This window comes from Buteo buteo, chromosome 12 (genome assembly GCF_964188355.1).
Source record: "Buteo buteo chromosome 12, bButBut1.hap1.1, whole genome shotgun sequence".
NCBI classification, from domain to species: domain Eukaryota; kingdom Metazoa; phylum Chordata; class Aves; order Accipitriformes; family Accipitridae; genus Buteo; species Buteo buteo.
This window is the reverse complement of record NC_134182.1, coordinates 23,922,146-23,944,106: the sequence shown is the minus strand read 5'-3', so window position 1 is coordinate 23,944,106 and position 21,961 is coordinate 23,922,146.

Below are 21,961 nucleotides of genomic sequence, written 5' to 3'. Positions count from 1 at the left end.
AGTTGTGTCTGTTTTGAGCAAACAACATGCAAATTATATATTAAGTGAAACAAAATTGTAATGAACGTTGCTGCTTTTGAACAGTGACAGTAAGGGCAGAGTCAATTGAAAGAGGTACAGCTTTTTTTTTTTTTTTTTTTTAAGTTTTACTATTGCATTATTTCCCTTTCTCATAAACTATTCTTGGGCACACTTTTGTGTTCTGCATTGAAAAAACATTGCGGGGGGTTTACTTAATAATTGGGGGAAGATGTTGTCAGAATTATAAGTAATGACTTTAGGCTTTCTATCCTATTCTTTATTTTTTTGGTAAAACTAATCTTGATTATACTATAACCACCTCTTTTAGACATATCTTCTAAAATGGTAGCTCCTGAATCTGAATCTATCAGGCTTTTAACCTTGCCTTATAAATATAAAAATTGTCAGAAAGCATCTACACTCTGCATCTCACTGACTTTAAAAAGTCATTCACACAGAAAATTGGCAATCCGACAGCTGAGGAAGACTGGTTTCAGTTCCCTAAAGGAAATAAATTGGTGGCTTGGTTACCTCCATTAGATAGTGAAAGATTCTTCCTGTGAAAAGGCTGAAAGAAGAAGAAAAATGTTGACATAGATCAGGACATTCAGAGCTGATATGAATATCAATTGCTCCTAGGTATAGCACATATGACCTGGATGGGAGGGTCAGCACAGCTGAAATCAGAGTTATAAGGAATGCAGATGTGGCGCAGAATCTGCAAAGCAGAACGAGGCCACGGAAAGGGGAGAGTGGGAGAGACCTCTAAAATAAGTAATGTGTTCATCAGAAATAAACATCATCATGAAATGAAGAAGAATATGAGAATAAAAGGAGTTCCTGACTTCTGAAAATTATTTTCACTCTATTCAGTCCTGATTCAAAGTCTGTTTAAGTCAGACACTGTCTTACCATTGATTTAAATAGGCTTTGGCTGAATGCCCTCTTTGAAGAATATCACTATGTAAGCCTTAATTCTATGAAAATTGTATTAGGGCATAATGATAAAATCATATTACTATCAGTAGGAATATCACCTAATATAAAAGAAAAAAAAATAACAAATTCTTTACAGCCAATTCCCCCAAAACCAATTATTTTAGCATTTATCAGGCCTCCCTCCAGCAGAAGTGGGAGAAATTCCTGAAGAAGTAAGCACAGAAAAGATGTAACTTGCTTGCCTTCTCTTCCCAGAGTAAAACCTTTGTCACCCGTAAAAGAAAGTCTTTTGACCTGGGAACCTTTGGCTGAGAACAGCAGTTCCTGAGACACAGAAACACAAAGAAAGGTAATAAGGAAGAGTACAGGGAAAACCAATAGCAGACAGATAAAAGCCAAATAAAAAAAAAAACAATTCCTGAAGCAACAGCAAAGTCAGTTCCATTAGAAAACAAGGATAATGAAAAAGAGAAGATAACGTGGAGAGCCAGGGTTTAAAACAATGCCTCTGGTTTACATCACAACTCAGATATGAAATTTGAAACAAATGTGTTATTAGAGCAAAATGTTAACCCAGCAAATGAAGGCAGAATAACTGAGTCTTATAGACATAGACTTCTGGAAAAAGATTTCTAACATTTGTATATTCATTAGCCCGCACCATTAATAACTCTATTATTGAGAACATTTTCACAATTTAAACAAAATAGCAGTGCTTGTGACATATAAATATTATATTGTAAAGGCTTATCTATTTAACATTCAAATTCTGAAGTACTGCTTAATGTTTTACATAATTCTTCAAAGATGAAGAGGTCAGCAGAAAGAAGCTCATCACCTGTGTCTCATCTTAACCACTAGCCAGTGAGAAGTACAAGTACTAAACTACTTTTCTGTCTGTATCAAGAACGCTCATCCATTCAACAGTTTGAGAGGCAATAAAAGGCTCAATGGAAGCAGATATTTTTTCCTGATACACTCTGGATCACCAGACAGGAAGATTCCCTCTTCAGTGAGGTGTTAGTAGATGAGTCACATACAGAAGAGTACACCTCATCTACCACAGGAACATTTCAATCTACAAACAATGCGGAAGCCCATAATTTCACAGGAAGATTGTCAAAACAATCCTCTGAATAAGCAGAAGTTGAATAAGCTCCAGAGGAGAGAAAATGAGCAAGAAAAGAGCAACCATGGAGCTTGTAAGGAAAGCTGAGAGAGGAACTGACAATGAAAGCTAACACACCGTACAAAGAAGAGCCATCAGGCTATGCCCTTATTGGTGCAAATACCCCCGAAGCCAGATGTACTCATCATTGGTGTATATCTAAAAGATATCCCTATCCAACCAGGTGGGGATCACCTGTGAGACCAAATCCCGCAAAACCTGCAGATCTTTACCTCCACCTTCCAAGGCTCAAGGTCTTTATTCCCTTTGTGTCATCCTTAGCCAGGTCTTAAAGTCCTCCAGCCTCCTTCTGTCTTTTACTGGTAAAATCCAACCCAGGTGCAACAGTCATCTTTTGTGAAGACAAGGATGTCCAAGGCAGAGGCACATCTCAAAACTTCATAGGACTGCAACCTATGGGAGAGGTAACCTCAGAAGCTGAAGGACTGGGCTACACTCAGAGGTATTCAACTACATGTGTTCAAAGAATAACAGAGCGTGTTGACCCTAAATCCACATCGGAGAGTTGGTCTTGCAGGAATTAGGAGACTGAATTTCTTCTGGGAGCCTGCAATAACCAAGAAGGGTCTCTGGCATGTAGTTCAGGCAGAAATTGAACCTTAGGATGAACTCCTGAGGCTTGATGTAACCATAAGCAAATAATTCATGAGCACCTTTGACATAAAATCTAAAGCAAAAATCAGATCCTGGAGATTCTTAATTTTCTTTATAAGAAAGTCAAACATTGTAAGTTTTTATATAATATTATTATTTTTCTATTATATGCTATGTAATAATATTATTTTATAATATTACATAATACCATTTCTTTTACTTGTATTATATTGAGGTTTTTTAGAATATATTTCAGAAGCTCTGCAGAAGTAAGATTGGGAGTACAGGCTAGAAAAGGGTATGATCATTCAAGATGAAAGAGGTACCAGTGATGTGATAGCAATTTATATTTTCCTTACAAGTTTAAGGATGAATATGTAGACTGGTCAGCAATTTAAGGAAATTACTACTAAGGCAATTTAAGTAAGCTTGTATCAAGGGCTATATTAAAAACAGGAATAGCAAATTTACTTCGAGCTTTTAGAAACAAAAAAAAAACCTAGCAGCCTAGTGATGCTTAGGAACTGAGTGGGGAAAATTCAACTCAGGTAAGAAATGCCCATCTCACTTCATGGCATTGTTTATTAGAAACATAGCTTTATCACTACCTCTTCTTTCCAGAGGCAACCCAGACCTTTGCTAGGTGAAGGTCAATACATAAACCCGCTCCCTCCTTGTTAATTCTTGTTAAAGTGGAGCTTAATGTATTGCAATATAATAAAAATTACTGCATCATATTAAATCTCAAAAATAGAGAAAGGAAACGAAGGGATACTGAGACAAACATCTCCTGTTGCTCAGTTTCACTTCAGGTGAATTCACAAGCTGACAAACAAATATTTATGCAATTTTGTTTTAGAGTTCCACATCCGATGTTCATTGTGAAAACATGCCACAAAAACAATTTATCAATAAACAGCAGGAGATAGAGAAGTCATAAATGACAACCTGTCCTTGGAGACAGACAAAAGGAAATGAACTCTAAGATTTTATCCAAAGACTATGTTGAGTACATTATCTATAAAGCTTGAGGAAGCATAATACATGAAGGAACGGTTTTAGGTTCCTTTTCCTAATGAAAAATATTGTACAGTACCAAAAAGAATGGATAACTGGGGAGACGGAAAGTCTGAGTCTCACTTTTATTTTCCTTGTATCTAATTTTACAAAAGGAAAAGTAAGGACTTGCATTTAAGTACCACTATCATTAATAAATATTCAAAAGATCACAGTGAAAGACTTCCATCCCTAAAAATTAAAGATCTGAAAGCAAGCTTTCATTCAGAGCTTGAGGAAGAACCCAATAAACAGAACAGAGAGAAGTACCAAAACAATTTTCAGAAATGTTCTCCAGTAACAGAAGACAAATAGTTTCAAAAGTGTTATGCCTCTCCCATCTCACCCCCGTGCTGGTATCACTCAGTACTATGTCATGGAAATGTCAGAAGCAGAGCAACAAGGGATCCATTTCTTTATTTTTGTTTTTTAAGCTGTTTATAGCCTCTGCCAAATTAGAGTCAGTCAAGGAAAAATTAACATTCTGCTGTAAAGGTGGAATTGTGCCAGGGATGAAATACCTGCACAGCAAGAACAAATTCAAGAACTAAAATGCACTACCTTTCTGCTGCTAACCTTCCCCAACTCCATCACAAACATCTCTGTTCTTGAAATGCGTTAGCAGCTGTCTACCTATGGGAGGAGCAGAAGAAAGAAGGGAGTGAAGAGAACGCATGTTGGGGATGTGTGGAATACAGAGTTAAGGTAAGAACAGAGGGAATAAGTTTTTTTCTTTGCTTTCTGTTAACAAAGTACTAAAACGAAATCAGCTTTAAAATTGGATGTCACTGAATCACTTCTGTTAGTGATCTCAGCAGCCATATATACGTTAAGTCTTGACAGAAATAGGAGACTCTCAAGAAAAGAAAAAAGGTAGAGCACTGCAGAAATCAGTGCCGAGAGCCCCTACTGAACCAAAGCTTCAGCATGATGTTAAAGAAGTATGGTATTGCAGAAGGTACCATCTGTTGTGTTTAGATCCAAGAAGTTGAAGGGCTAGTTAGAGGCAAAACACCGCTCTAGCAAGAAACTTTATCTCTCAGCCCTGAAAGCTAATGCCTTCTTGAGCTGAGCAGATTAGACTAGACCCATACCTCCACATCATATTCAGCCACATGTGTTTTGGGTGCTCAGAGAAAGAATGTGTGTGCTTAGGTGGAACCAGCCTTTAGACCAGGTCACTGTAGACTTCAAAAATAGCAGCTATTGATACATTATCTAACAGCTACTGGGAGATGATTAATCACTCCATGTGCAATATGAAACAAATAATTATTTTTGCATATCCCATAAAACAAATGTCCAGAAACTTTGCACTGAATCAGGACTCCATACTGTTCTCTTTCTCTCTCCTGCTCACATGTTTTGGCTGACTTACAAGAAAGCTGTGGATAGTGTCTGAGATCCACCCCAAGGATGGCCACTCTTCATGTTGGAAGAAAAGGTTTCCAATCCAGCCTCAGAAAATGAAGGAAAACAACTGAGCTTGGATATGCTGTAGATAATTAATGGGCCAAAAAGCCTTTGCCTCCATGCCACTGAATGCTGATCAACCTGACTGAGTTAGAGGAGGAGGGATCTGTACTGGTAAAAAGGAACTGCATAATGCTACACCAAAGGGGGACAGAGGAAGAATTTGTGATTCCCTGAATTATCCCCCCTCCTCTTTCACTAACATCAAATACAGTCATGCAAATAAAATATGTCTATAGGTTTCAATTATTAACTACTTGAGTATCATCATTATATTTGGCCACTTTATAAAAACCCAAACTTTTTGATTTTGAAAAATATCAAAATGTATAGTTCCCAAGGTAGAGGAAAGGGCACTTCACACAGCTTTGAAGATGTTAGAGAAAAATAAGATTTTCTCTTGAACTTTTCTTGAACTTAACCTTCTGTTTCTAACTTCCAGTCAAGGTTTCTCCCCTTGTTTAATAATTTTCTGTATTTAAAATTCAGCTACTTGCCAAGCAAATAGCATGTGTTTAAACAAAAGGAAGAGATTAGTGGTGTCTACTGTCTGCAATAGGGAAACAGCCAAGCTTTGATAAAACTATGTTTCAAGTTTTCTTTACTGTTTTCAAAAATTGCAGCTGTTCCTTCCAACTTTCTTAGGCTTTCTCACATGACCTTGAAGACTTACGAAGCTGCAAAATTGTTCCAGATGCTTGCAAACTTTCTAAAGCAATGCATTTCAAGGTGTTCCCTGTGACTTCGTTTTTATGGGCAGGCTCATTTAATGTATGTTAGTTAAGTTGAGGGGCACTCATCTGAGACATAACTCTTTCTTCTAGAGGTAATATCATATAGTTCCGTGAAAAAAAATCGAATTTATAAGGGTTAACTAGTTAATCCATCCAGAAATCCTTATCATAAGGGTGAAATCAGAAAGAGAAATCCACTACCAACTCCTAAATGCAACCTAACTTCAGCTCTTTAATATCCAAAGTTATTTTCTTATAACAAAAAAGTAAAATTTAAAATGTTCCCCCCCAAAAAAGAGATTCACTTGGTTTTTTAATCTCTTCTTGTGAGATTCCTTTATAAAAATAACACAAATCAGACAAAGGAATAGAGCACTGTCAATTACCCGAATCTAAAACTGATGGTACTTCTCCCTCTTTTTCTTTTTAATGGGTTCAAACTGTTCTTTATTCTCTTAGCCTGAATGAAGAGTGATTAAGAAAAAATCTTCCCAGGGCAAGGTAGCAACAGTAGCTGTTCTTACCCAGGTCAAATCAGCCATAAGAACAAAAATCTGAGTTCTAATACTCAAAAAGACCCTGAGGATATTATCATACTGTGAGATGACTTTTTCTTATCTGAAGATGCAAAGTAGTACTGAATTTTCCTTATTCTTACTACTCATGTTATAAATGAAAATTTCCTATTCAGTAAACTCTATTGATCATTTAAGCGCCTAGCCTTGGAGACAGAGTAGACAATGAGTTTGCGTTACTGTGGTATGCACTGACACAGATTTAAAAGCACTGTCAGTCTTCCATAAAAACGTTTAGATCATAAGATTGCTAGAATTTATACAATGCTTAATTCTTTAGCCTCTTTGTCAATATGCCCTTTACTAGGGGTATTCAGAAGTAGGAAAGCATGGGCTCAGAGCAAGACCTATCTAAAACTTAGAATGCTCTACAGGTCTTGCTTATGCAAAGGTTCAAAATTTCACTTAATGCTGCACATCATCGGATCAACAGAGTACCTTTCCTTAGCTCCTAACCTTCTAGCTAACAGACCTACTTGTGTCTCCTCAAGTTGAGGATGTGAAGCATCAAGGCTGTTGATCAAAGGTGATTACCAACATCCAAAAATCATTGGGCAGACCAAAAAGCCCACAAGATTCATTTCAGAATCATGGCATTTAAAAATTACATGTTTTCAGTTCTTGTCTGCCTTCTGGGATTGGAGTCCACAGGCATCACATCTTTTAGGCTTTTATCTAGAACAAGAAGGATAAAAAGCTGATTTGATTAAAAAAAATGAAAGTGCAAGTTCTTACAGATTCCTGGGAGGTGGTTAATACTCTACACAGAGTGCTTAATATGATAGGGTTCATGACCAACCCAAGATACTGGCATGGCTAATGTAGCCACTTGAATTTTGTGCTCTGTGGAATGGTCCCAGAGAGCCTCACACAGCTATTGGATTTCAAATGGAAAATTTTATGAAAATAATGATGTAAAAAGCTGATCTGGCTATGACAAGAAGAAACATTTAGAATCTCTGAGTGTTGATGTAGCTCAGAGAATCTTGCAAGACACTAATTAATGCATAACAGTCTATAGTCTCACTGGCACAGAAAAATGGAATCAATTAGAAGTGAAATACATGACTCTCTGAGGACAGCTCAAAGTTCTAATGGAAATGGATATGAAGGGAGGGAACCAATGAAGACTACAGAAGACAAGTTAAAGCTTGCAGAAAAAAAGATAAAGGCAGCAAAACAGAATGAGTAATTGCTAGCTACAGGGCCTGAGGGGTGTGAGAAGTCTTTATCAATTATAGAAAAGAAAACAGAGCAGAGCAAAAGCTGGGAGACCAGCTCTGTGCTTAGCTAGGTGGATGCTCCTTTCTCTCAAACTAATGAGGTGTTGCATTAGTACAGCTGAGAACAGATTTTTGCCCTGAGACTGTAACAATTCCCTGACAGTGAAGGTCTCATAGCCTCTAGGAACACCCAAGGGAAAGAGTGGAAACTTCTTTGCTTTAGTTAATTAAAAAAAATTCATGGAGGAAGAATTCTGGAGAATACACGGTGAGGAAAAAAACTTGAATCATCAAAGGACAGATATCTTATTTTTCCATCTCTAATTCTTATTCAGCATGATTTCTGTTCACAGGCTTATCAGCAGATTGTTGCTCACTGACAATTTTTGTTGAAGGTACAGAAGATGCAGTGTCTGTAGAGGGAACAGATGAGTGATGATTCTGGGCCAGATGAAACAACACTGATTTACACCACCTAAGTACATGTGTGTCATCTATTGAAATGGCTTATCATTATCCATAACAATATCAAGTCAGATTTATAGCTTGCGCCTTTTCTGAAGTATTCAGGAAAGAAATAATTTTTTAAAAAAATCCTTCCCTTATTCCTTACGTAGTCCATATAAGAGGCACTCAGAATTGCAGTCTCTGCATTTTGGGGAATCATTATTATTCTCTCAGTGTTCTTCTGGAGGGGGAATAAAAAGTGGATGAAGAGATCTGGGTAAGAGGCAAGGCTGTCAACCACCAGACAACTCAACATGATAGGAAGGAGCAGCACAGTCTGTCTGCATAGTGATTACACTAAAACTCTCATAACTAGAGACCTTTATCAACAAGGGCAAGACCTTTATACACAAGGACAGCTGAGAGTTATCTCTAGCCTTAGACATTTGCAATGACTGCAATCCTAGGGACTTAATCTGCTGTCCTATTAAAGTTTGCCTTGATGTCTAATGAAATTGTCCATACTCTAGTTTAACTTCAGTAATTCCTCCTCAGTTCCCATCAACTAATGAAAATAATAGGCAACTACTCTGAACTCTTTATGAATTCATAGACATCTATCAAATTTCCACTCTCTAGCCTGAAGATGTTTGCTTCTCTAGACTCTTTCCTCTCTGACAATTATAATTTCTAACTCTTCAGTCACATTACTAGTATCTGTCTGTTTTAATCATTTATTTGAAAAACATGCTTCCAAAAATTGATATTTCCATTAAGGGTTCAGTACATAGGCCAGTTCATTGCTGCTGAGTGAAGAAGAATCACTTCTCTTTTTTTTAATATTATACCATAATTGTTTTAGCTTAATTCGAATTTGGTGTACTAGTCACCAGCTCTGCTAGTGATTCCTCCACTGGTGGAAGAATACTCCATATTCAGTTCTCTCCTGCAGATTCTAATATTTCTCTCTCAGCTTGTCTGTTCATTTTTATGATGACCTACAAGCACAGCTGCATTGTAAAAGAATAGAGCTCAAACTGACCAAGCAAGAATCTGCTCACCCCAGGCCAGATTTGCCAAGTCCAACACCTTAAGTGTAAGAAACGCAAAAGGCTCTCTCACGGCAAGGGCTATATATCACATGTGCATAGCACATTACCTAGTCTTCGCTCAACCTTTGTGATCCCACAGGCCACAATATGTGTCTATGTAACCTTCAACACACTAAGAAGCTGTGCCTGGCTTAAGCATCTAGGAGCAGTAGAAAACCACCATGTTGTTTTACAGAGAGGAGCAGGACATGTAACAGCCCACTGCTCCGCAGGGATCTCCACTTGGGAGCACAATATCCCACTAACACTCTCTGCCCCATGCCTTCCACCTCCTTATTGTGCCCCACAGGGACATACACAAGCCAAAGATAAATGAAAGGTCCAGAAAAGGGAACTTTCCATTATTAGAAAATAGGCATGGTCAGGCTGCACACCACATCTCTCACAACTTGCCAACACATGTATGCATGTTAAAAATCAGAATAATCCTACTCAAGGTACCTAGGCATACAGGAAAACCTGCATCTGTCTTTCTCTCAGTTTTGTAGTTGCAGCACTCACTGGTTGGGCCTTATCTGGACACCACTGTTACTTGTTTATGAACACCGGGAGGAGCAGCTGAGTAATACCAAATAGCTGCAATAGTTCCAGCCACAAGCACTCTGCATGGTAGCTGGGGATTAGAAAAATTTACTGAACAACTGCTGTAAGTCAGCACTCCCTGACATATCCGAGTCCTTCTGTATATTATTATGCTCCCCAGATCATGGACCACAACAACTCACAGCAAACTCTAATTTCAAAGACTGGTAAAAATGCAGATATTTACTATATTTTATAATGAATTTACAGTATTAAGCACATGTGTGTCAAGAATAATTTCTGGCTGAATTATCTTACTATAAAATTCTCAGGAAATACACATGATCACAGACAATATCTTTAAACAGAGATCAGCTATATCATGTATGTGTATACATCTCTGTGTGTGAATAAAATTTTTAACCAACAGCTATACACATGCTTTCTTTCCTATTTCTGCTAATATTAATGGAGGATGTCTTAGAATATTATTTGTATGTTATTTGTTCATAACATTGGTTTCCTGAATTCACATATCATATTAGCCCAACCACTGAAGAGCATAACATGCTGATATATAATTACATAACTGAAGATGGAGTTTATGACTCGATGAAGAACAACTTACAGTCACTGAAAATTTAGAAAATAACTTCTCTTTTTTTTTATGGAAGGAAAATGTCTCATTCCCCTTAAGGAGATGTGAAGATGTAAGGGTTCCATACCATCAGTATTACTCTTACCACGATTTTGGTATTTTTAAAGACTTTTCTGTTGCCTTCAAAATTTCTGTCAACTCCTATAGGCCAGTGCAGATGTCCTATTCAAGCTCTTTGTATCATTTAAGCCTTACTTGAGTACTCAAGGTAGTTCGTGGATGAAATGTACTCCCTGCTGCCCTTCTACAGTCTCTACGAATTTTCCCCATCTAGTTATCACTATTAGCCTCTAGTGCAGCTTTCTCCCCAGGCTGAGAATTATTAGGTCAGAAATACTACCTTAAACCAGCTACTATGTTCTTGTGACCAAAGCTGTGTTGGTTGCCCCTGGACCGCACTGCGTTGTGCACTTTAGACCCACTCTCAAACCACCAGCATCTTTGCTGCACCATCAGCCCTGCTCTTAAGAAGATTTTGCTCCAGAGGAGGGTGAATGCCATGGAATAATGGACTGCTAGGTTTGTAGCTGCAACCAAAGGAACAAAAGAGAGCTAGCAATGAACAAAATAGACTTGGTTATGTAAACTTTGCTTACCTGTCACATCCACAAAGCTAATCACGTGCCTCTAAAAGTTGTAAGATCCAACCACCTTTCACCAGCCTCACCACCTAAAGTTTCAGCAAACTATAACAGCCTCTCTTCAACCTATGTAGGAATTATTTAGGATGGGAGGCACTAGAAGTAGGAAATGCAATCATTGTGTGCATTCAGTTTCCAGGGCCTTCACTGGGTTTTACAAGCAATTGGTAAAAGCTTCATTCAAGCCTGTATCACACTTTTAGACAGACTTGCAGATTGAATAGGCCTTTCAGAATTACACAGAAGATTTTCAAACTGTGGCTTTTTGCACCTGAACTTCTCAGATATTGTGACATGTATTATGTTCAGTATACATTCAGGTAAGATTTGGGGCAAGTGTGTTTTAATATTTGGTATCAAAAGACACGCAGTTCTCTAACTGCAGTTTGAAAGAAGTCAAGCAGCACGGATAACACTGTCCTCTTGGTTCGTCTGATAAATTTAGTTACCTCACTGAACTCCACAGAAGTGAAAATAAAAAAGGATTTCTCTTCTGGTTTTTGTCTAGCACAGAATATTTCCAAAGTGGTGCAATATATATCATACTTAGTGATTCAAAACCATGTATTTGTATTTCAGAAAAACTCAGGCTCTGTTGGGTTAGTTGGGTTTAAAGGCCAAGGAGCTCTTCTAAACTGGTAGCATTTGCATTTGTGTGGCTGGAGAGGAGTTTTTGCTGATTCAGGCTTTCTGAAACTCAAAAGGTCAAAGGTCAAAGAAAATCTCTGTGCTGCATCCAATGAACCAATAATCTAGAGACTCAAGGTATTTGGTAATATTATGTTCAGGAAGGGAGTACAACTATCTTCCCTCCTTTTCCTTGCTGTAGATTTCAAGTTACTTTTCTGACATAGCAGTAAATCTGAAGATAGAAAAAGCATTGAAAATATATCACTCCATGAAATGGAATTATTTTATTTCCAGACACATGCAGTACTTTGAAGGTGAACTCTATTTCATTTTCTGATGGTACTCTTTTCTTTCTATTTTTGAAAGCTTTGTGCATGGGAGAACAAAGGGAAAGGATTTATTCTCTTCAGATGTAGTTAGAAAAAGGAAACTACAATACAGTAAATGCAGAATAGATCTGACTAAATAGGTATTGTTCTACAAGAAAAGAAGACATTTAAACTCTTGAAAGCAATATGACACTAATAAGTTTTGTAAAGAAACCTAGTTAGTAGAGCCCAGTTTAAATGCTCTATTTAGCATGTATAATTCTGTATTATTCTTCTAGTCATGCATTGGTGTGAAGAACTTATGAAGAAACAATATGTACAGGTTGTAGGCTTGACAAACACCTCTAACAGATAGAAGACCATTCCTCTGCTATTTTGGGCAGTCAAGTTATTTGATCTGAGTCATAATCTTGGCAAGCTCTTAAAAAAATTGAAGGTTGGCTTCCCCTGCAGTCCTGTTGGGAAGCTGGTCCAGAATGACATTTCTCCCACAACAAAAAAGCTTTCAATCCATTTCCATCTCAGAAGCATTCACAGTTAGTTAATATGTCTTGTTTCTTTCTACAGTTGTAACTTTTTTTTATTTCTTGTATTAGGTAATTACTTAATTTGCAGTTTAACTGGTTAATTACAAGTTGTACTTTATGAATTATAAATGGTTATACTTAAAAACTAAAAGGTTGCATTTAATTTTTATGGCAGAGGCTTGTGCTGTTTTCTGTTGCTAGATAACACTGAAAAATATTTAAACCCAGTAATGAAATTAAAATTTGCAATTGTGTCGTAAGGACTGGATTTCACAAACTGCAATATTTGGTGTAGCAAACTTAACTGCTACCCAGAGAGAAATTCCTTCCTTTATACATGGGCTATGTATCCATTAATTCCCACTGCATCCCTCAAAATTGGGATTAAATTACTGGTTAGGAATCAGAGTGTCCCTTTGCCCAGGAATGTATTCTGCTTGATTGAGTAAATCGATCTCAAGGACTCCAGTACCTTCTTATTCTGTAACTTCTTGGTTACTTAGTACTTTAACATTAATATTGTGGCTAGATAAATGGTAATAAATACAAATATTTAAGACTCCCAGCCACAAGCCTCAGCACTTCCTAGATTGTAATAAATAATTCTTGATGTTTCCTGGGGGTATGGAAGAGGCAGTTATTAAGGCCTGCCAAAAAGGAAATGCTGTAAATCCCATAAGCACAAAATATTACTAATTCTAGCAGAGATATAAAGATTCACTGGAGGAAGAATTCATGCAGAAAGATTTCTGTGAGCATCTGTGTCAACAATCAGGTGCTATAGGCATTTGCAAAATTTCTCATCTCACCCTGGAGACATGCCAGCACCTAATTTTGCTCCTGTCAAGTCTTTCACCTTACTCTTTCTCTGCTTGCCTTTTCTTCCAACCCTCTAAGTGTTAGCATCCAATTGCTCAGCTTCTGCTTCAGAAAATTATATTTTTCTTCTCACCCAATAATAAAATGGTCAGAATACTTGCCTAATTTGTGAAATGTTGATTCTCTGCTTTTCCTAGGACTGTGCAAACTCACATCCTCCACTTTCCATGTTAGTGCAGCCTAAAGAATGCTTCAGAACTGTATGAAAAAGAAGAGCAGATGTGGGAAAGCCCTGCTTCAGCACATAATTCAACCTGGAGTGTGAGATGAGTTGAAAATCCTGAAGAGGAGGAACTAGGAGCCTGATCTTCTACATCCCAGGAGAGATACCTCTGCAAAATGGGGTACGTGGTGGGATAGGGTGTAAGCAAAAATAGTTGCTCAAGCTTCTGGGGGTTAAGGTGCCCAAGTCAGCAGAGAAACACTCTTTTCCAGATCTAAGTATGCCACTCATGGTGCTATCTTTCAAATATGTTTGACGTGACCCACCCTGCAGACATTACAGGCCTCCCAAGCCCCACAGAGATGGGGCCTCTGATCCTGCTCCCTAACAGCCTTCAGGCAAAACCAAACTCATTAGCTCAAATCACTCTCTACTGTCCTTGAAGACCATTAAAAAATGCCTGCGTCTTTTCTTCCACCAGAAATGTCACGACAGAGAAACGCCAACAAAGAGCAGGAAGCTGTACATTGTCCAACCAGAGCAGCTGTTTGCAAAGTTCACTGTGCCAACAACCTTAGTGCGACGGAGGGTACCAGGTTGTAAATCCTTTGCAAGAGAAAGGACCATGCTTTTCAGGGCCATGCTACATCTTTTTTTGTGGCGTTTCCAGAAGTTTAACTTAGTATACTAGATTTAACTTTTCACACGGACCACACAGAGAAGTAAAGCACCTACCTTGGATGTTTTGAGTTCAATCTGACCAATAGCATGTTTCTCTGCTTAAGCTGCAAAGGTAACTCCAATAAGAAAGAAAAGATACCCTCACCCTTGGCAAGCTTTTCTGCATGCTTTCCTCTAGGAGATTCTTTAATCTCAGGCATCCCAAGAGCATTGCCCCACATTATCCTGCGTTGCCTCCACAGCAGCCATAGACAGGAGAGGAAATGTGGTCGAACAAGGAAAGGTTTCTCTTTTCAAATGACAATTAGGATTCTCCCCCAACTCTCACATACCACAATGTAGCATCTGCAGGGACTTGACATAATTCCCAAGACCTGAGATACCTGTTTCGATCATAAAGCAACTGCAATGGGACACCGAAGAGGACATGACTGCATAACCATATGATAATGGATCTTCTGTAAAATGGACTTTTTCTGATTCAATGAGCTATCAAATATACAAGTTCAAACTCTGCAACAAACATTTACATATCCACAAACAGTTCTAAATCTAAGCATGGCTTGATTTGGCCAGCCTGCCTGAATCCGTATGTGATGGGTTGACCCTGGCTGAACGCCAGGTGCCCACCAAAGCCGTTCTATCACTCCCCCATCCTCAGCTGGACAGGGGAGAGAAAAATATAACAAAAACTTGCGGGTCGAGATAAGGACAGGAGAGATCATTCACTAATTACCGTCACGGGCAAAACAGACTCAACTTAGGGAAAATTAGCTCAATTTATTACAAATCAGCCAGAGTAAGGTAATGAGAAATAAAACGAAATCTCAGAACACCTTCCCACCACCCCTCCCTTCTTCCCGGGCACAACTTCACTCCCGGATTTCTCCACCAAGCCCCCCCAGCGGCACAAGGGGAACAGGGATGGGGTTTACGGTCATTTCATCACACGTTATTTTCTGCCGCTTCACCTCCAGGGTGAGGGCTGATCACACTCTTCCCCCGCTCCAGCGTGGGGTCCCACCCATGGGGTCAGTCCTCCACGAACTTCTCCAACGTGGGCCATTCCCACGGGCTGCAGCTCTTCAGGAACTGCTCCAGCATGGGTCCTTTCTATGGTGTGCAGTCCTTCAGGAGCACACTGCTCCAGCGCGGGTCCCCCACGGGGTCACAAGTCCTGCCAGAAAACCTGCTCCACGGGCTCCTCTCTCCGCAGATCCGCAGGTCCTGCCAGGAACCTGCTCCAGCACGGGCTTCCCACGGGGTCACAGCCTCCTTCGGAAACCCACCTGCTCCGGCGTGGGGTCCTCCACGGGCTGCAGGTGGATATCTGCTCCACCGTGGACCTCCCTGGACTGCAGGGGGACAGCCTGCCTCACCAGGGTCTTCACCACGGGCTGCAGGGGAATCTTCACTCCGGCGCCTGGAGCATCTCCTCCCCCTCCTTCTTCACTGACCTTGGTGTCCGCAGGCTTGTTTCTCTTACATGTTCTCACTCCTCTCTCCAGCGGCTGTTTCTCACTCTCCCAACTTTTTTTTCCTTCTTAAAAATGTTATCACAGAGGCGTTACCACTATCACTGATTGGCTCGGCCTTGGCCGGCGGCGGGTCCGTCTTAGAGCCGGCTGGTATGGGCTCGCTCTCTCTCAAACACAGGGGAAGCTTCCAGCAGCTTCTTACAGAAGCCACCCCTGTAACCCCCCCCGCTACCAAAACCTTGCCACATAAAACCAATACACCGTACTCAAACATGACAAGCACATCTCTACAACTGATTAAAAGAAATCTGAATTTATATATAAAGCAGTGAATTTTTTTCTCACAATATTTTCCTGAGTATTCCTCCTACTTTAGAGTAAAAAAAAGAGAATTCTGAATTTCAACACCTTATGCACATCTAAAAAGAACCACAAAAGTACTCAGGTACAACTCTCCAGAAGAGGGACAGGTTATTTTCTGGTTTTCATGATCAAGATACAAAAAAGATCCACAAGAAGATGGTTCAATTTGGTTCCAAAAGTGGACTTTTTTCAGTGCAGTTCACTAAGTGATTTGACCTTATTTCTCATAATGATGTCTTTCCTTTGTGTCCTGGTTTCAGCTGGGATAGAGTTAACTGTCCTCCTAGTAGCTGGTACAGTGCTATGTTTTGAGTTCAGTATGTGAAGAATGTTGATAACACACTGATGTTTTCAGTTGTTGCCAAGTAATGTTTAGTCTAAAGTCAAGGATTTTTCAGCTTCTCATGCCCAGCCAGCGAGAAAGCTGGAGGGGCACAAGAAGTTGGCACAGGACACAGCCAGGGCAGCTGACCCAAACTGGCCAACAGGGTATTCCATACCATGGGACGTCACATCTAGTGTATAAACTGGAGGGTGTGGGGGCAGGGGATCGCCACTCAGGGACTAGCTGGGTGTTGTTCAGCGGGTGGCGAGCAATTGCCCTGCGCATCATTTGTACATTCCAATCCTTTTATTATTGCTGTTGTCATTTTATTAGTGTTATCATTATCATTATTAGTTTCTTCTTTTCTGTCCTACTCAACCATTCTTATCTCAATCCACGAGTTTTACTTCTTTTCCTGATTTTGTCCCCCATCCCACTGGGTGGGGGGGAAGTAAGTGAGCTGCTGCGTGGTGCTTAGTTGCTGGCTGGGATTAAACCACGACATTTTGCCAGTGCTGATTACCACCAATTATGACTCCGGTTTATAGCAGTTATATAAAAATAAGGTCTTGCTGAGAGACCATTATTAATGGCCATTAATTCCTCATCCAGAGGAACATTGCTTTCTGTATGGAGGAGACGCACAGAGTGAGGAATGGAAGAGACCTCGCTGCATGGTTTTCAAAGCTCCCTTATACTTAAGTCTGAATAAATCACTAGAGTTTCCCATAAAAATACACTTGTTTTCTTAATGTCTAACCGTAACCTCTCATACACAGAATAAATAAAACATTCCTGTAACTGATGACCTAATACAAAATCCAACAAGTTTCTAATCTCTGAGTATCATTTTAACCTCTTAAAAAAAAAAAACTTAAAAAATTGTTTTTAAGGAGAAATAATTGAATTCTGACTCACAGCACAATAATACGTAGTACAATAGCTGCTACTAAAATATTATCATTTAACCCATCATATAAATAATTCTATGGCTATGTAACTCTATTCCCTAGAGAATACTCAGCCCTCAACCCTCAGTAGGTCAGTCTAGGTATCACTCAGGTTTCACTTAGGCTTTAATTTGAGAGTTCACTGAGTGCATGTAGCTCAACTTAGCCCTCTCTGCAGGTGATTCTCACCCAAACAAGTGGTTATGTCTGAGATTTTTCTTGCTAATATCAGTAATGATGAAAACTCAAATCATTTTTAAAGAATGCACTTAGGGAACAGATAATATATGATTAGAAGATGATGTCAGTGTTGCTTTCTTGAATGTTTTTACAATATGGTATTTGTTATGTCCTTTATTAGAAGTCCAATGTTTACTAAAGGTTGCAGGTATTACTACCAGTGAACAATTGCTCAGTTTATCCTATATATTTCTGATTCAGCTTAAAAGTTCATTTTTATCTCTTTTTGCTTAATAAAAGGTATAATGTGTACATACCACTCTGTTTTTCTTTCACACTTACTTTTTTGGAAGCAGGCACATGTTTTGCAGCTTCTGATGTCTCTTTCTGACAATTTTCCTTGACAAAATATTTAACAGGGATTTGTGGCTCCTCTTCTCATCCTAGCGGAACTTTTCAGTATGAGACATCTGACTTGCTACCAATAGCACTAGAAATTAGAGTCAACTTTGAGAACCACTAATCAAGGTTCGATACATAACATTTTTTACTTGCCAAACAGGAGTTCTGTGAATACTACTATTTCTAGTCACTGGGGAGCAGGATCACACATGCCATCCGGCTAATGCTTTGCACAGCAGCAGTTTAACACTTAAATTTTGCCCAATGCTGTCTGCTAAGATGACAAAGTCATCGTTGCTAGCTTAGTTATTTTCTTTTCCTGTTTTGCACTGATTTAAAGACAAGTAAAATGACACTTCAAATGGAATATTTATGGATTTAATTCTAGAAAATGCAGCTTATAATACAACATTTTTGTCAGCAGAACTGTGATACAGATGTTTATACTGCTGAACTGTGCACTGATATTTAAAATTCTATTCTCAACTGGGCAAATATTGATTGATACACCAACTACTGCCAATAAGAACTGGTGTTTTATGAAGTGTGTCATCCATCTGTCTATTTAATGGAGAAGTAAGATTGTCCAATTAGCACAAGGCTGGCAGCACCTTAGAAGGCAATTATAAATACTTTCCACAATGTAATCTAATAATTTAAAATACACTTTATTTATCATGCCAGGGTTTTTTTCAGTTTTCATACCATTCAGGAAAAGTTTATATTTTAAAGTAATGTCAGCAATTTTGGTTTATGCCTAATGTTCACAACCAAGAATGCCCAGAATACTGCTGGTTTGGGGGGGCACATGTATGAACTCTCTATATATATTTTTAGAAGATAATTCTTTTTCCACAAACACACACATACAAGCAAAGTTAACTTATTCCCATAAGTAATTTTGTCCCTCTGAGGTTAGTGAGATTTTGCTGCATAAGAATCATAACTCCAAAGTATTAAACAGTGAATAAGTTTCCTACCAATGGTTTATGTAGCTCTTTTGTGCTTAACTTCAGCATATCTCTCTCTGTTAAAAAGAAAGGTTTGATTCAGTGTTTGTTCTAGCACCAAACATTGAAGGACTCATATCATAATCCATCATTCTGAAAATACAAATGAATAAGGCAAGGTCTGTAAGTCCTTTTGCAAAAGTATGAAAAGCTAACCATTTATCACTGATAAGACAGGTAATACTGGGACATTAAAAGCTGAAATGGTTCAGAAACCTTTAAAATAGCACTTCTCCCTACATGTGAGATTAACTGAGATTCCCATCTTCCCCTCAGTACTGTTAATTCTTTGAAGCAGAATCCATCATTTTATAATATGGCTATGTATCATAGCACACAAAAGCTCAATTCTGATTTCAGCCTCTAGATACTATCAAAAATTAAAGTTAAAAATGGTTTTCTGGTACCTGGGTGTAAAAAAAAAAGTGGTTTTTTTTTTCTTAAAATGAGAAATATATGCTTCCATGTCCAAAAGAAATTGTATAATGTACATAGCTCACTGAAAATTTGACATCAGTGGAAAATATTGTATTAAGTTCCAGAAGGATCCTACATATATATGATTAAGAAATAGGATTTCTTTTGAAGCAAAGTTCTTCGTACTTTCCTCTAGTTCTGTTTCAGCATCAGACCTGGGCACAAAAAACAACTTGTGTATGAAATGATAAATAGCCAGATAGTAAGATAATAACACAAAGCAACAATTACCATGAGTGCTCAAGATAAAAGCACCTGAAACGTTTCAAGATGTAGCCCTGTCCACTGAAATATATTTTTTCAAAAGCAGTGATGCTCAAAGCCAAGTAAAACACATAGATAAGGCTTCTATACTCTCCATAATGGAAGGCTACTGGAGATTCCACTTCACATACCAAAAAAATACATGCGTCTAACAACTGCACAGAAACACTCTTTGGGGGGAAAAAACACCCAGGGCATATCCTGATACTGCAATTTACAATCTGTAGAGACAAACCCAAACAACAATGAAAAAAATCTCTGTTCAGATTTTTTCTGAATGTTTTGCTCTCAAGTTTTGAGCACAGACTCCAACATACTCCTTTCTTGGGCATAACTGCATATTCTACACTAACATATTTATATTAATTTTACCAATGAGAGTAAATCATACAATAAGATGAGGAGTGACCTTGTCTTGCATCTTTTTATTTTTTTGCATATTTTGACTTTTTTTTAACAACAAAGGAACAAAATTTAGTGAAACATTCTCACGTACTTTCCAACTAAATCCCTGAATAGGCAGAATGAGCTAAATGAGCAGCTCAAGAGGATTCACGTCATAGCTCTCTGCTCTTTTCAATAACTGGAATACAAATATTTTTGCTTGATGTTTCACGTGATGGATGCAATAGTAGCTTTTGCTAGAGAAAGCAATGAATTCCTTTTTCATTTGGATTAATAAAAAATGAGATCACTAACTCTCTATGAATAAATAAATCCTTACCATCTATCATAAAGGTAGCATGGATAACATATTGGAGTGTTCCCAGCAAATGCAACTACTGCTTCTTCTAGTTAAAAGACCTGAGCCATGTTCCAAGGTCGGCATCTGCTCTGATCTCCCAGGTCCAGCAGCTGAGTAGCCCAGATTATTCAGAATTCTTATTAAGACTGCCAACAACACCAGCAACTGAATCTGTAGATGGAATAGTCATGTAAAGTACACAGCACTGACACAATGTGATCTCCTTATTTCATTCTACAACAAGCAAAATATGTTTTAAAGGGACCTTTTATCAAAGTCCCAAACCAGAAATCTAAACATGTTAGAAAGGGAAGTGTGGTGGAGAGACTGGCAAGAAAAGGGGACAAAGACTGTAGCAGACACTTGAAATGGGAGCCAGGTGCTCACCATTAAAAGCTGATCTCCTTGCTGACATTAGAAGGGGAAAGCACATAATAGAGCTTGGCAGAGTGTCCTGGTTTCAGCTGGGATAGAGTTGTCTTCCTAGTAGCTGGTACAGTGCTGTGTTTCAAGTTCAGTATGTGAAGAATGTTGATAACACACTAATGTTTTCAGTTGTTGCTAAGTAATGTTTAGTCTAAAGTCAAGGATTTTTCAGCTTTTGATGCCCAGACAGCAAGAAGGCTGGAGGGACACAAGAAGCTGGCACAGGACACAGCCAGGACAGCTGACCCAAAGTGGCCAAAGGGGTATTCCACATCATGTGATGTCATGCCCAGTATATAAACTGGGGAGAGTGGGGCTGGGGAGAATCACCACTTGGGGACTTACTGGGCATTGGTAGGTGGGTGATGAGCAATTGCACTATGCATCACTTGTATATTCCAATTCTTTTATTATTGTCATTTTATTAGTGTTATTATTAGTTTCTTCCTTTCTGTTCTATTAAACTGTTCTTACCTCAACCCACGAGTTTTACTTTTTTTTCCAATTCTCTCCCCCATCCCACTGAGTGGGAGGGGAGTGAGTGAGCAGCTGTGTGATGCTTAGTTGCTGGCTGGGGTTAAACCATGACACTGAGCCACAAGATAATACCAAGTAGCATGATATCTTTGACTTGCCAGTGGGCATCCATATAGACAGGTGGAAAGAAAAGACAGAGATGAGCAGCAAAAACTCATTTGAAAGACACTAACTAGTGCTGGCAGGAGACACTCCACTGAGGAACCTGTATGGAAGATGACACTACAGAAGTGATGATGGTATAAAAACCCAAGTACCATGGAAAAGAATGGTGTGAATTGGGGAACCATTGTGGTTACACTTGTAGCATCACACAGGTCTTGGAGATCCTTTACTTCTTCTTTTACATATATTGTGCTACACATGATATAAATGGCTGAATTCAAACATTGTTTGGGGAATGGAAAGAAA